Source organism: Erpetoichthys calabaricus, chromosome 14, assembly GCF_900747795.2.
Source record: "Erpetoichthys calabaricus chromosome 14, fErpCal1.3, whole genome shotgun sequence".
NCBI classification, from domain to species: domain Eukaryota; kingdom Metazoa; phylum Chordata; class Cladistia; order Polypteriformes; family Polypteridae; genus Erpetoichthys; species Erpetoichthys calabaricus.
The window spans coordinates 78,352,620-78,368,315 of record NC_041407.2 but is presented as its reverse complement, the minus strand read 5'-3'; the positions used below and the strand labels follow the sequence as shown (position 1 = coordinate 78,368,315).

Below are 15,696 nucleotides of genomic sequence, written 5' to 3'. Positions count from 1 at the left end.
CACCACAGCAGTTACTTTTTTACCAGTAAAAAGGTCAAAAACATGCAACAAACTCACAGGATTATGTTCTTTTACAATGATTCACCAAGCTAATAATTTAAACTTATTATTAATGTTTGTTACTTCAGGAATAGAATTAATGGGTGTTCAGCATATAGTGCACAAGCAAGTCAACAGAGAAATAAATCTTTAAACATGTCTTCACAAAGTGGACTGTGATCAGGGGTGTCGGTAGCTTCTGTACTTATTGATGGCTTACTCCCTCTTCCTTCTGACAGTTGGATGGTAACACTGGGTTGGGGGATCCCCATTAAGTTTTCTCACCATCGGCTAGCGGATGGTGGTCCCCTGTGGAGTGTTTTGCGCTGTTGATGAGTAGGTGGGAAGTTATAGTGCTGTTGATGATTGTGATCAAAACACTAAACAGAAGGCGCTAAGGCTGGAGTATCAAAGATTTGGGGCTAGAAACATATGATCATTAGATGGGTAGGGAGGAGGTTTCTGATTGATCAGCGGCTAAACACTTCAGATCACATGCTAAAGCCCCAGAAGTGCAACCCACCCCCAGTGATGCCACTGGTTGTGATAATGTGGAGTTAACCACTGAGTCAATCTAGATAAAGAGGAGACCCTGGTCTGGATGAATTACAAGGGACATCCTAGCTAGAAGATAACCAAAGAATGTTCTATTGTTTATAAAATGTCTTATGTTGGATGGATGGAGGGGTGTATGAGTGAGTTGGTGCGTGTATACACGGATGTCAGTCTTATGAAGACCAGGCTTAGATTAAGGCTTCCATCCAGGATTTGTTAAGGCCTTGTACTGGAACAGCTTAGGCTCTCTATGAACCTAAATTAAATTAAAAAGTTTTTGGAATATCATTTTGAATTACTATTAAATATATAAAATTTGTAAAGACAGAACCGAATCTATGTTAACAAAAAGGAAAAAATGACTTATGTGTTTAGTTAACTAAATTGCAATGTATTGAGAATAATACACTTTTTGTTAAAAACAACAATTAGAGCAACAGTTTAGGATTTTGTCTTAATTTTAGGGTCTTTTAAATCAAATCATTCATTTTTAAACCTATGTAAACTAAATCAGGGTTGGGTGAGCAGAGGTTGGAAAATTAACCTAATAATAAATGCAGTAAATAATATTTGAATTCTGTGCTACTCTCCTAGCTGATTTCAGCTGACTCAGACTCTTCTTTTTCTTTCCTTTTTCACTATACTTGTCTCAAAATATCACATCTCTGTTGTTCAATATAAGATTTTGTTTTAATCTATGATCTTATATGAATAAGCAGCCGAATCATGGATAAGAGAATGACTCGGCTGTGGTTGCATATTTCTTGTTGTCTTTGAACATTGTGACATAGCCTCTATGCTAGCGCTCAGCCCAACACAGACAGACGTAGGATGCACAATGATAAAACAAATAACTGCTTTATTTTTATTTTTCTTTGCCTGTAGGCAATGCCTTTCTCGTTGCCCACAGGCACAACACAGTCCCAACAAGCACTAAGCACACACACACAATACTTTTTCTTCTCTTTATCTCCTCCACTCATCTCCGGCAATTTTTGTCTCCCTTCTCCCGACTCTGGCTCCCGGAGTGGTGGCTGCTGGCTCCTTTTATAGCCCACCCGGACGTGCGCCAGGTGTTTGACGGCCTATTTCCGGTTGCACCTCCGGGTGTGGCAGAAGAGTTGCCCACACGGGGCTCAGGAACCACTGCAGCGCCCCTTGGCAGGACCCCTGGATCCCAACAGGGTTGTAGAGAACTCCATCTCCCATGGAGCCCTGCAGGAATCCGAGGCACCACTGCCACCCAAGGTGGCTGCCATCTAGCGTCCCGGGGGAGGTACTGTTCACTCCTTGCTTGTTCCTCCGGACCATATAAAGAAGAGACGTCCCGGCCGGGGCCACAACATCTATTGTTCATATTGTGACACTGCTAACATGAATCCATCATGATATTATGTTTTACATACATTCTTGAATTAACGCAAAGAAATTATTTTCAAAAGTAATATTTTTTAACCCATCATGTTTCAAGTCATTTTGGCCTCCCTCTAACTTCAAAACTTTGGTCCTAGAAGAAAAGAAAAACCCAACAGGCCTGCCCTCTAATGGAGATCTTCGCAAACTACAGGAAACTGTCCTTATCAGTGTTGCACTTGGTGATGATGTTTTTCACTTCAGAACATCCCAGTCTTTTCCTCAGTGCCATAATTAGGGCACCACCACTTCTTGACACCTCGTACATTTGTGTCATAAATCATAAATAAGTTCATGAATCTCCGTACTGGTTGAAATGTATTCAGTACAAGATTGAGTGGACACAAACTATAAGCTTTTTCTCAAGGCTTCAGGCACTGAGGTCATCACTGAACAAGTGGTATGGAAACAGATGCAAGTAGTACATTAAGTAAGCTGATTTATGTTTTCTATCAAATAAAATAAAGCTGTGTGCATTCTTGTTTATCATGATGCCAGAGAGTGACAGTAAGCTGCACATTAGCCAGACATGCAAGTAAGAATTCCACTGTACTCTGTAAATATGGCAACACTAATACATTAATGTATTCTTTTTAACCCATGTATTCGTTCATTCATTCATTCATTTACTGAACCTAATCAATCCAGTACTACAGTCAAGGTGCCCCACAGCCTAAAGCATCAGTGGACAGGGTGATACTCATATACTCATTCTGAGTCATATCACGTCAAATTAGAGAAAATTTGTATCATAATTAAAAATGATGTAATCAGAACTCACATGCATTTTGGGGGCATTGATGGAAACTTCTTGTACAGATACATTAATAAATTCATTGCTAATGTTGGCAATCTTATTAGTGACAATAGACTGGAATAAACAGGGTTAATAATAAATGAATAACTTAATTCAATTAAAATAAATCCACAGTAGATAAGCCTCTGAGGGGTAATGCCCATCCATACCACCACCAATCCAGTACAAAGACAAAGCTGGCAAGAATCTATCCTACCAGCAGTCAATATTGAAACCAGCCATGAAAACAATGTCATCTCAATCCAGGGCACATTTATTCAGAACAGGTCAGTGGAGAATCACAAAACAAAGCAGTAACAAATCTGAGAAAACCCACATAAACATGGGAGGAACATATAAACTCTAAATAGAAGCTCAACAGCTAAGAATCAAACACAAGTACAAACAACATGAGGTGGAAACTTAGTTGTGAACTACCAGAAGTATTTTTTTTTTCAGTTTTAAATTAATCATATGAATTGACTTTCCACAAAAATACATAATATGAACTGTACCTAAGTATTTTGTTTCAGAATGGATTGGTCAATAGGGCCCCAATGTGAAAGGCACTTCATAAAATAAGAATGGATCTAAAACTGAATAACATTAATTTTCCAGAAGCAATTAGTGCCATATAGCAATGCTGGGACTCAAAGTCTGTGTTAGCAGAACAGGATGTAAGACAACACCCCACTGGACAGAATACTACTCGTACAGTCTCATCCACATTCACTCATATTGAATCGTCTTTGGATTGTGGAGTACATAGAAAAAAGTGCTAATTCGGTGTAGAAAGTGCTGAAATAAGAATCTGAACCCAGGAATGGAGCCGCCAAACAACGATATTGTGGCACATGGCTCTCTGCTGAAAAAAAAAATTATAACTTCACAGTCTTGAACTCGCTTAATTGTTACAGGGGACTTAAGCCTATCTTGGAAACAGCTCTGGAGAGAGTGCTAGTTCCGCACCCACATTCACTCTGGGGCCAATTTTGAACTGCCGATCATTTTGGGAATGTGGGAAGACTGCTGGAGTACCCAGAAAATACAGATACAGGTAGACACAGGGAGAACATGCAAATGACACATGGACAAGGAACAGGTAGGAGACTGATTTAATTATTATTACTGGTAAAATGGCTATCACAAAACAATATGTTTAACCTCATAATGTAATAAATTTAAATACAGTCTTCTTAAAACAGAAGACAAAAGAGTAGTCTAGTATCAGGCACTGTAATAAGGTTAACAGATATTCTTTCATTTTAATAATGTATGACATTTCCCTTTTGTCTCTAACAAATATAATCAAAACTGGAAATATTCTTTTTTGTGTTCTGCATTTTAAAGTCTCAGTATAGTGAACTTTAGTGAAGTCAGTTGGTATAGAATTAGATATAATAATACGATATTTAGAAAATGCCAAGTTTCTTTATAGAGTTGTTCTTCTTCTAAAGCTTTTCCCACTTTCACGATATTAGACCAGCCTAGTCTATTTGTGTCTGTTGTATACTTCCTTGCCTGATACCCTACATCCCTGAGATCCTCCTTGACAAAATCCATTCCTTTTCAATTTGGCCATCCTCTTCTTTCCCAACACCTCCATATCCATTGTTTGCCTCTCTTCTCATTATATGCCCCATACCACTTTAACCTTCCATCCTGTATTTTCTTTATGAATTCACCAACTTGGGCAGCACGGTGGCGCAGTGGTAGCACTGCTGTCTCGCAGTAAGGAGACCTGGGATCGCTTCCCGGGTCCTGCTTGCATGGAGTTTGCATGTTCTCCCCGTGTCTGCGTGGGTTTCCTCCCACAGTCCAAAGACATGCAGGTTAGGTGAATTGGCGATCCTAAATTGTCCCTAGTGTGTGTTTGGTGTGTGGGTGTGTGTGTCCTGCGGTGGGCTGGCGCCCAGCCCGGGGGTTTGTTTCCTGCCTTGCGCCCTGTGTTGGCTGGGATTGGCTCCAGCAGACCCCCGTGACCCTGTAGTTAGGATATAGCAGGTTGGATAATGGATGGATTCACCAACTTTTACTGTACCTCTGACTCTATCATTATTGATCTTATCAAACTTTGTTACTCCAAGGACATTCATACACACATCCACATGGGAGATAATTTTGAGATGCTATTTTCTTTATTCCTGGTTTTTATTTTACATGCTAACAGGCCTGAGAAGACTGACTTATATATGTGTTTGTCAAAAAAAGGTACAAGAGTCCTTTGAAATCAAAATTAATGGCTGCCAGGAGTTCATTCAAAAGCATTTGCAAAGGTTAAAGCACAGTTAAAATGAACTAGATCTAATATGTGATTTTGAGAGACAACGTTGAAAATCGTGTACATGACAGCCTGGAGCAAACAACAACATTTAATTTGTCATCTATTTCTGCCTCAGTCATCGTGACTATCTCAGTGTAAGCTATCAACCTTTTAATATGTGCAGTCATTTGTTTCTCATGTGCAGTCCAAGAATAACCAGTGTTGTTCTCTGTACCTGTAGGCTCCCAGCTCCTCTTGAGTCATAAACAAATGTCCCGTGAAGTGCTGAACCCATTCACTTAGATAAAGGGGCTGTGGGTGATAAGCCAGTCCCTAAACAGTCCATAAACAGATCAAGGCCCATTGTCGGCTGCATTGTCTCCTCATCTTATTTTCTGTGATTTTAACATCAAAGGGCACTGCTGATGGAGAGCAGAATGACAGAGAGAGATTGGGAGCCACACTAATCCCATTTCAGTGTATATAATGAGAATGAGCAAAACACTGGACAGTTATTTGTTTAGTACCTTTACATTTATAATTAATAAAATTGTGATTAATTTGATCTGTCTTTCTCTTTCTGTTGCATACGGTGTATAGTAGTAATTACGGGTTGCATTTTGCAAGCCATTTCATTTTTCATTTATCTCATTGGATGGATAACATGGATATCATGATAGTGCATATAGAAAGAGAACTTTATAGAACACTAATGACATACATACTTTTGAAAAGGAGTGGTACTTTTAAACTCCCAACTAAACAATTGTGCAGAGCAAGTCAGACAAGTAAAAAAATAAACAACAATGCTCGATACTATAGATAGAGAATGTAAGGATTTCTTATTTCTTAAGGGACAATATTACTCAGAATACAGCAAAGGAAAATTCAAAAGACATCAAAAGATGCTGTTATGCTTCCATAAAATAAAACTACATCTTGAAGTAAAATAGAAGACTGAACCGCATGAATAGTTTAGATATTTTGGATCAATGTGGGACAATATTTTTTTTATAACGGACTATTTTAGAGTAATAAATAATTTATTTTTGATAATGTGTATTATTGATCATTTTTCTTCTGTATATATCATTAAGTATGCAACATAAATAGGATAAAGATAAAAAAAGGTACAGGATGGACTTAACCACAATGCCGCTGACTTACAGTTTGACATGTTACCATATGAGCTACACTGTAACCACTATACCTGCTAAAATTGGTGACTTTTAAATATGAAACATTATTTTGCTTTTCACTGATTTTTTTTCTCATTATTATTATTAACTTATTACTGAGAATGGATTTTTGTGGACCACAGGTCCATGAGATTGATCCATTAGTGTAAACTGTTTATCCTTAGGTGCTCTGCAATAGACACCAAATTCTTATCAGTTGTCAAGTCTAGCAGGGAAAGGGTAGCTTTAAATATATATGCACAGTATATGGGGTGGGTAAACGTAGGTTCGCATGGAAAAAGACAAGTGATGTTTTTGATTATTATAATAGCTTTTTTAACTCAATAGCTTTATTAACTTTATTTACTCAAACGGATGTCACAATGACTCAGTGCACTTAGGTACAATCTCTTAAGTGCTCATACTGCCAGCCTTAATGATTTACATATTCTTGTAGTCTACTTCTACACTCAAGCACACTTTAATAATACTAAGAAGAAGACAAATATGAAGACAAATAATACAATAATTAATTAATAACAATACAAGAATTAACTCTGTGTTTCTTGTACTTTCAACTGAAAACCTACATTTGCCCACCCCTGTATAGATAGATAGATAGATAGATAGATAGATAGATAGATAGATAGATAGATAGATAGATAGATAGATAGATAGATAGATAAAAATATTTATTTTTATATAGAAAGGCCCTATAAAACTAATGCTTGTTTGAATGACTTGATAGTTTGAATATGTGTAATTTAAATGTACATTAAATATGGACAAATGGAATCAACATTTAAAAGTAATGGCAGAATCTGAGGGTTTCAAATGGATGCTTAAAATCCAGGAAGAATTTTCAGATAATTTCTTTAATTCTAGTTAGTGAAACAAAACATTATAAAGAGCTTGACATCCCCAAGAAGTAAAGTTTATGTATGTAATTTTTAATTACAATAGATTGGACCTTACAGCAAATATAGTATGAAAGCATAAGGGTTAACAAAAGAGCAATGCACAATTGAAAAGCTATGATGTTCATGATTTATTATTATTTTACTTATAACTAAACATGGTGAAAGGCAGGAAAGTGTTTTGTTTCTTCTTCAGTACAGCTAGTTGTTATATTTTATGATGTATCAAAAGGCTTTATTCTCCTACTGCACAGTGCAGCCTAGTGGCTAAGGAACTGAAGTGTAAAATTTCATAATTGTAGTATTGTCCATGACATCATGGTGAATTCTAGTCTAATGGCTTTGGAGACCCTGCCTGACAGTGTATCACACTATTTGTAAGGGGCATATCATATTATGTACCATATTGCCTTTGATAAGCCCCTTATAAAAAGAATAATACGCTCCCAATCAGGGTGTTCCTGTAGTCTAAGGCATTTAACTATAAACCACTGCTTTATCAACTGACTTTGTGACCTGAAACATGGAATCATTTTGAAGAGTTAAGGAATCAATTATACTATACCTGTGAAATACACAAGTAGATTTCTGCTGTGAAAGACACCATACAGATGGTCATTTGTTAATTTTCAGGAAAATACTTAATCATGTTCACAGCTACGAGCAGCAGGTGTCTGTCTGGGAAGCACAAAACACAAGGTTGGACAGGGTGTCAGTTGCTAACAGTGTACATCCTAGCAACACAAAATATCATTATGGGTTACATGTTGAGAAATGTGCTGAATATAGATCATTAATGAAATAAACATTAAAGACAACAGGACAGTACTGTGGGTCAAAAATTCAGATATAAGATGCTTAAAAAGAAACCTAAGTGGAAAATATTTGAATAAACAAATGTCAGTTTCACCGCATTTAAAAGACTGAAGGAAACAGTATCTGACCATTGACATCAGAAAATGAGTGTTAAGTACTGTAAACACATCAGGGTCCCAGGGCAGTGAGACGTCTGGCTACAAACGACTTCACTTGGGAGGTGATGAAATGTAAATATGTAGTGAATTTAAATGTGTCTTCTGTTCTTAGAGTAGCTGATTTCTTAGGTAATTCATTATTTTCAAATTACCCTTCTTCTTTAATTTATTAGTCAGTCAGTCAGTCATTTTCCAACCCGCTATATTCTAACACAGAGTCATGGGGGTCTGCTGGAGCCAATCCCAACCAACACAGAGCGCAAGGCAGGAACGAAGGCAGGGCACCAGCCCGCCGCAGCTTTAATTTATTATTCTTTTCTAAACTGGCACACAATTAAAAAAATATGTGCATGCATTCATTTGTTTTCTGAAATTGCCTTTTTCATCAAAGAGGCACAAGAACCTAATGAATATACTTTGCCTTAGTAGGGGTAAGGCAGAATCCAACTGGATCAAATGTTACTGAAACACACCTCTACAGTCACTCATGTGTAGCCAATACAAAAGCACAAGTTAACTTAACATGAACATATTTGGGATATAGGTGAAAACATAAAGAGAAAACGGAAACATCACAAAGACATTAACTGGGGCAGTAAATGAACCCTATTTCCTGGAATTATCAAGTAATAGTGATAATCAATGCAGCACATTGTCATTTTTAGATAGATAGATAGATAGATAGATAGATAGATAGATAGATAGATAGATAGATAGATAGATAGATAGATAGATAGATAGATAGATAGATAGATAGATAGATACTGTTCCTTCATTCATCTGTCCATGCAACCATCCTTTCATCTGCCTTCTGTGCCTGCTTTCACTTTAAAAGGTCACATCTTGGCAGAACCCATTGAATAAAATGGTACTGGTGATCAAGCAGATCGTGTTATTACAAAGAGTTTCAAGTGTAAGTGAGCAAAAATTTTCAACTGGCTGCCATCTCATGAATTCCATTGCTAATAGATAGATAGACAGATGTGAGAAAGCAGTGTAGCCTGTATGCTGAATGCCTGTAGGGAAATCTTTAAACAAAAATCATAAAAAGTTTAGGGTTAAGCTGTATACACCTCTATCTATCTATCTATCTATCTATCTATCTATCTATCTATCTATCTATCTATCTATCTATCTATCTATCTATCTATCTATCTATCTATCTGTGTATTCATATTTGAAAGAGGTGATACGCATATTAAAACAAATCATCAATCATGAAAACTCGATTTGATTCCACGTGGGACGCCAATTTGTAATAGGACATGCACAGTTTAGCTGAGAAGGAAATGTAGCCTACAACTGAACCATCTGACAAAACGGTTAAATGTGTAAATGTGTTTAATTCCTTAGATGATTTAAACCAGATAAGTGAATTACATTGTTAGATATTGTAAATGTTCAATGATCGATATTTTGGAGAACTTGTCTTCCTCAGGCGTGTGTTCATTATGCACCATGTGCTGGACACGCTTAGAAGTGTCTGATACTTTACATTCATTCCCTTCGGTTTACATTCATTCATTTCGGTTTACTTTAAGACATTTAAATCACAAGGCCATTTCTTCCAATTAAAATGGATCAAATACTTAGTATGCGGACTGTTATAGAAACAGACAGGACTTTTGTGTACTCCATTTCTGTGCTCGTTTAGTTCGAATGACGAATTCACTTCATGCTACAGTACTGGTACTGCTTTTTTTTTAACCACTTACATCGTGGGACGCAGCCGGACACCCTGGTCACGCGACCATCAGATCTGCAGTCCGTTCTGTTCATTCAAATGCCCCACAGTGAGCACGAACTGCTACTTCGCGTCGTGATGCTCTCTACAACCACTTTTCATGTAAACAGAATGAAAAGCCTCTTAATTTGAGTGTGGTAGAAATAGAAGCGCCTTTACAGTTTAACCCTTATCATTAGCAGGAAGAACTATATAGGAAATGTTTGTTTACAAAACTAGTGCCTTTTGGAGTGTATAGGCTTAGCCCTAAACTTTTTATGATTTTTGTTGATTTTTTTTTATGATTTTTGTTTATAAAGTATGCCCTACAGGCATTCCGCATACGGGCAATACTGCTTTCTGAAAACTGGCACATTCTCGTCAAGGGATGCTTTTTGGGGCATGTGAGAGTTGGAGGACGACATGCATAATAACCCAGTTTCTCCAGTTTTAATCCATACTAGATTATGCCAAACATTCTCCAAGTTAAAACACAGTGCTGGGAGAGGCTAGTCAACGGCAATCATAGGAAAAAATAAGTCTTGTACTAGTGGGTAAAGAACAGGGTGAATGATTCCATCATAATATGAAGGACACGGAAAGAAGATACGAGGGACATTTCAGTTTGATTGCAGACTACTGTTGGATAATTAGTAGGAGGAATACACCAGAAAAAAATGTGCAAACATCAGGTTACCAAACAAAATTTGGATTAAAATAAATAAATATAATAAAAAAAGAAATGACAAAAACTGGAGAAGTCAGAAAATATGGTAGTGCTGTTTTCTTTACATATGCTTAAAAATATTAGATCGACTATAGTCATGTTAAATGTATTTAGAACAATATTGTACGCATGAATAAATGTCATTTGTTCAATTAAATTTATTTTCAATGTTGCACTTAAATGTGACGTGAAAGAAACATTCTAATTATATAGTGTTCATGAATGCACATACAAGCAACTGTTCACAATTAAAACTATTTTATTAAAATGTGCAAAGCAGTGTAATGGATGGAAAAAACTCTCTGTTCCCACAATTCCATAATCCTGTTGACTACGTAGTTCTACGAATGAAGTTTCTAAAAGTTAAGTAGATAACTTCAGTGCCAAAACAAAATGCAGTAATGCAATTACACATAATCTCGCCTCAGGGATCCAAAGATTAGGGCACCGCGAGACTCTGAGTATTCTGAACATCCTAGCCTTGATGGCGGAGCTTAGAAGCGACATCAATCCACAACTGTTATTCGTTAAGTCAACCAAGTGCTATATCCGTCTTTATTACATTTAAAAATGTTCGTCATCATCCACTTATGTAAATAAATTAAATTGTGAACACATATTTAGAACTAAGCATATGTAGCTAGTCGCAGCATACTGAACTTTGAAATGCATTCTACCTGCATAAGAAATTCCGTTGCTTCGAATTTCAGCCGATACATTAGACTAGACGTACTAGCTTACTTTATTATTAACTTCTGTTCACAGTCTCGTTTTTTTGTCTGTTTTGTTTTATCTAACTTCAAAGACCGCCTCCGCCAAGCGAACCGAATGAAGCTTGTCCTTTGTGTTGACGTCACGCAGATGGCAACAGGCGTCTAGTAGCGACTCTCCAACACTGCGTTCCGATTGGCTACTTGTCTCAGATCTCCGTCGCTATTGGACGACGCCCGGACAGGCCTTACTACATTACACAGCATAGGCTGCCATCTTCTTGTAGACAGTTTCAGGAGAGAGACGGTGGTTTTATGCGAGAGATGTGGAACGTTCTTTTTATGTTGTGTTCGTGAATATAAGTTCAAAGAAGCAGCGAGTTTCCTGTGTTGACCAGCATCAGTTTAACATCATTTTGGAGCAGTAACGCACCAGGGAGAAGTCGGTAAGTTTAGAAATCACTCCCCCCTTCCCTTCAAACTATCGAATACAAAAATGGGTCGCCATATTGAAACCCAAAGTGTTCTTTGTTTTCATCCCTCTCCCAATGACCCACTTTCGGTCTTTGAGAATGGGAATACTTTTTGTTGGGTTTATTTTATCATTAACATAAGGCTATTCATGAAGCGAATTTAAATGGGTTTGCAACACTTTTTACGAGTATATGAACGTTATATTAAGATTGTTAACTGTTGAAGTAAATCGACAGCAGTTTTCCTCACTATGAAAACAGTTCAGGATGATCAGCTGTCGAACTCCTATTTGCAGTTTTATTTATTTTTTCATAGCAATCTTACTTTACATCAGAAATTCGAAAAATGCCCATCGTGAGCGTACTCTAGCCGATGTTGGTGCGAGTTCCATTGTTGCGGAGCAAAAATGTTTATATAAGGGATACGACTCTATATACTGGTTTGTTTTTTGGCGCATTTGTAAATTGATTGAGATCGATTTAAATCCTTTTTCCCTTCCAATTCGTTAACACAGCTGGGCTTCTTGTAACCACCGTGCGCCGAGGAGATTCATGTCCGGCTCCGCCGCACAGGTCAAGCCCTGTTGGCACATGAGAACAATAACACCCGCAGGACTGCCCGCCAGATCAGAGAGCAGTGCAGAACAGTGTCCGAGCTGGAGCGGAACCGGAGGCTTGAGACGGGAGGAGACCAACGATTTCTGCAACCTTTATTCCACAAAGAGGTAAGGAGGCGGGTGTAACGGACAACCTGAAAACAATTATATTTCTTCACCCCATGCGAATTTAGTTGAGTATTGCAGGTCTGCAGAATTAAACACACAAAAGTTGTTTTAATTGTAAATAGGTATTTCTGTTGGCATTCATAAAAACAAATATAATTTAAAAAGAAACTTAATTAAAACATTAACATATTGTTTAAAGTGTAGCATTCTGAATTGACTATTCACATGTTAAATCAATCCAGCTTAAAAAAAGATTATGTAAAGAAAACTGTACAGTCATTGACTTGCATGTAACTTCTTAAGTTTTTGTCGCACATTGGTGGCATTCCTTTGTGTGTGCCAATGAATCCTCCAGCAGTGTCTGCCGTCATAGTTATATCCCAACACCCGTTAGCCCCTTTCCATGCTTTTGATATTCTCATGGAATCTTTCACTCTACTCTTCACTCACTGTTCCAAGGTTTTCAAGGAACAATTTCAAATGCAAGTTCGAAAAAGTAAGTTGAGACTCGTGTTGTAGCCCACCTCTTTAAACTTGATACATTTTTCACCGTGTCTTTAATTTGGATGATTATTACCCCAGAACTTTAGAAATTGTTTATTTTGACACCCAGTCATCCCATTCCTGGTCATCCATTGCACAATCAGAGAATGCACCAGAAATCAGTTTTCTCAGCACACCTGCGTTCTTTCAATTTAGACTCATAACACACCTGGAAATGTTTAGCTCAAATACATACAGTATACCACATCTTTTAAATGGGATTCGATAAGCCTTGTTTAATGAAACAGTTTAACGGGTTAGCAGTGATAGCATCACTTTATCTGCAACCACCAATCTTGGGTATGCTGCCCAACTCGCAGGGTGAACATGCAAGTTTTGCATGGCCTGACTGCTGACTCAGTAAGACACAGGTCTTTCAGGATGCCAAATATGAACTGACATTGCTGGTTATAGTTCATTTTCTTGTTATTGTTTTTTTTTTTTTTTTCCCCAAAGCTTTAAATGTATAGATTTTAATTTTGGAAAATACATTGATCATATAAGTAAATTCTTGAAATTGTATAGTAATAAATATAAAATACATATTGTGAAAAGTGGTGGTGCCCAAAAAATATAAACAAAGCATGAAGAAATCCATCCATCCATCCATTTTCCAACCCGCTGAATCCGAACACAGGGTCACGGGGGTCTGCTGGAGCCAATCCCAGCCAACACAGGGCACAAGGCAGGAACCAATCCCGGGCAGGGTGCCAACCCACCGCAGGACACACACAAACACACCCATACACCAAACACACACTAGGGCCAATTTAGAATCGCCAATCCACCTAACCTGCATGTCTTTGGACTGTGGGAGGAAACCGGAGCGCCCGGAGGAAACCCACGCAGACACGGGGAGAACATGCAAACTCCACGCAGGGAGGACCCGGGAAGCGAACCCAGGTCCCCAGATCTCCCAACTGCGAGGCAGCAGCGCTACCCACTGCGCCACCGTGCCGCCCCTGAAGAAATCCATCCATTTAAAAACTCGCTGGATCCGAACACAGGGCGGGGGGGGGGGGGGGGGTCTGCTGGAGCCAATCCCAGCCAACACAGGGCGCAATGCAGGAACCAATCCCAGGCAGGGCGCCAACCCACCACAGGACACACACACTAAGCACACACTAGGGCCAATTTAGAATCGGCAGTCCACCTAACCTGCTTGTCTTTGGACTGTGGGAGGAAACTGGAGCACCCGGAGGAAACCCACGGAGACATGGGGAGAACATGCAAACTCCACGCGGGGAGGACCCAGGAAGCAAACTCGGGTGTCCTTACTGCGAGGCAGCAGCGCTAGCACTGTGCCACCGTGCCGCCCTATGAAGTAATCAAAAGCGCCCCCCCACCACGTTCACTTGTGTTGTGCTTGATTAAAAGAAAGGGGGAACTTCCCCGACAGGAATTTCTTGAAGCTTTGGAATGATAGAAATGTTTACTATATTCAGTTTTTTAACATTCTAATCAGTTATTATGGACACTTTTTTGTAGATTATTATACTTGTTTTAAAGTATCACAACTTTTCACCATTGGTTCTAATGCATTTCAAATTAACTATCATACAGGGTGAAGTGGAGTTTTGGTAGTTTGATACAGTTTACATGCAGAATTTCTATACATTTTTGAGGAGTATGCAAATTCTTGGCATATGTTGCATGTGTGTATTCAGGTACATGTGTGCTGTGTGTGTGTGTGTATCTATATTCCTAAACGCCAGTTAATTTATGCACGGCGGACACACCGACGTGCATGCGCACTGCGGCGCGGCACCCCAGAGTCAAACGCAGCAATAGGGTTATTGAATTAAATGGAACCTTTACCATGCCTCCGACCTGTGAACTAAACCTGAGGTAAAGCGTGCACGCCAGGTTCTACAGCCGCCCGGACGCGACCGCCCACACCACCGCATATACGACGACACAGCCATAAAAAAACAAAAACGAGACTGCATGAAGAAAGACAATAACAGAAGCGCGTTGAAATGAACTGTCCCAGGACGCACCCACCCTCCATGATATTTCATCACGCAGCGGCTTCCCACCGAGGTGCATACGTATTGCGCCGTGCCGCACGCCCCAGAGTCAAACGCAGCGGCTTCCCAGAGTCAGTAGGTGGCGCCCACACAACACAACCTGTACACTACACTTGCTCTAATCCACTGTGCCAGTAATATAGATCACATAACGGTCACAGACTCTAACCCAGCAGCTTCCCAGACTCGGTGGCTGGCACACGAACACCACAACCTGTAAACTAAACTTGCTGTGCTCCACTCTGCCAGCAGTCGGTGTCAGCAAAGGCAACGGAATCACGTCTCCACAAAACGAAACCACCTTAGTACAGATATGCTTTTTTAATTAAATGACATTTCCCCAGACGCACCCACCCTCCATGATATGTCATCCATCCAAATATCGGACGGAACAGAAACTGTTTGCCATTCTTGGATTTACGATTCTGTAGAGAATTGCGGGCTTACGTGTGTGTGTGTGTGTGTATATCTATCTATCTATCTATCTATCTATCTATCTATCTATGTGTGTGTGTAGTTAGAATATTAATTTTTTTTGACAGAGTTGCACTTTAATTGTCCATTTAGTGCTTTCCTTTGTTCATACACTGGGTGGGTTAACAAAACAAGTACAAGGGTGAATCAGCAAAT

At 38.9% G+C, this 15,696-nt stretch overlaps 1 long non-coding RNA gene across 1 annotated transcript; it reads left to right on the top strand.

Annotated features, from left to right (window-relative positions):
- The first annotated feature begins 11,142 nt into the window (after positions 1 to 11,142).
- Positions 11,143 to 12,493, top strand: LOC127525893 (uncharacterized). The gene is made up of 3 exons (XR_007933507.1): positions 11,143 to 11,157; positions 11,391 to 11,741; positions 12,284 to 12,493. It is a non-coding gene; the product is annotated as an uncharacterized LOC127525893 (long non-coding RNA).
- Positions 12,494 to 15,696: the final 3,203 nt, after the last annotated feature.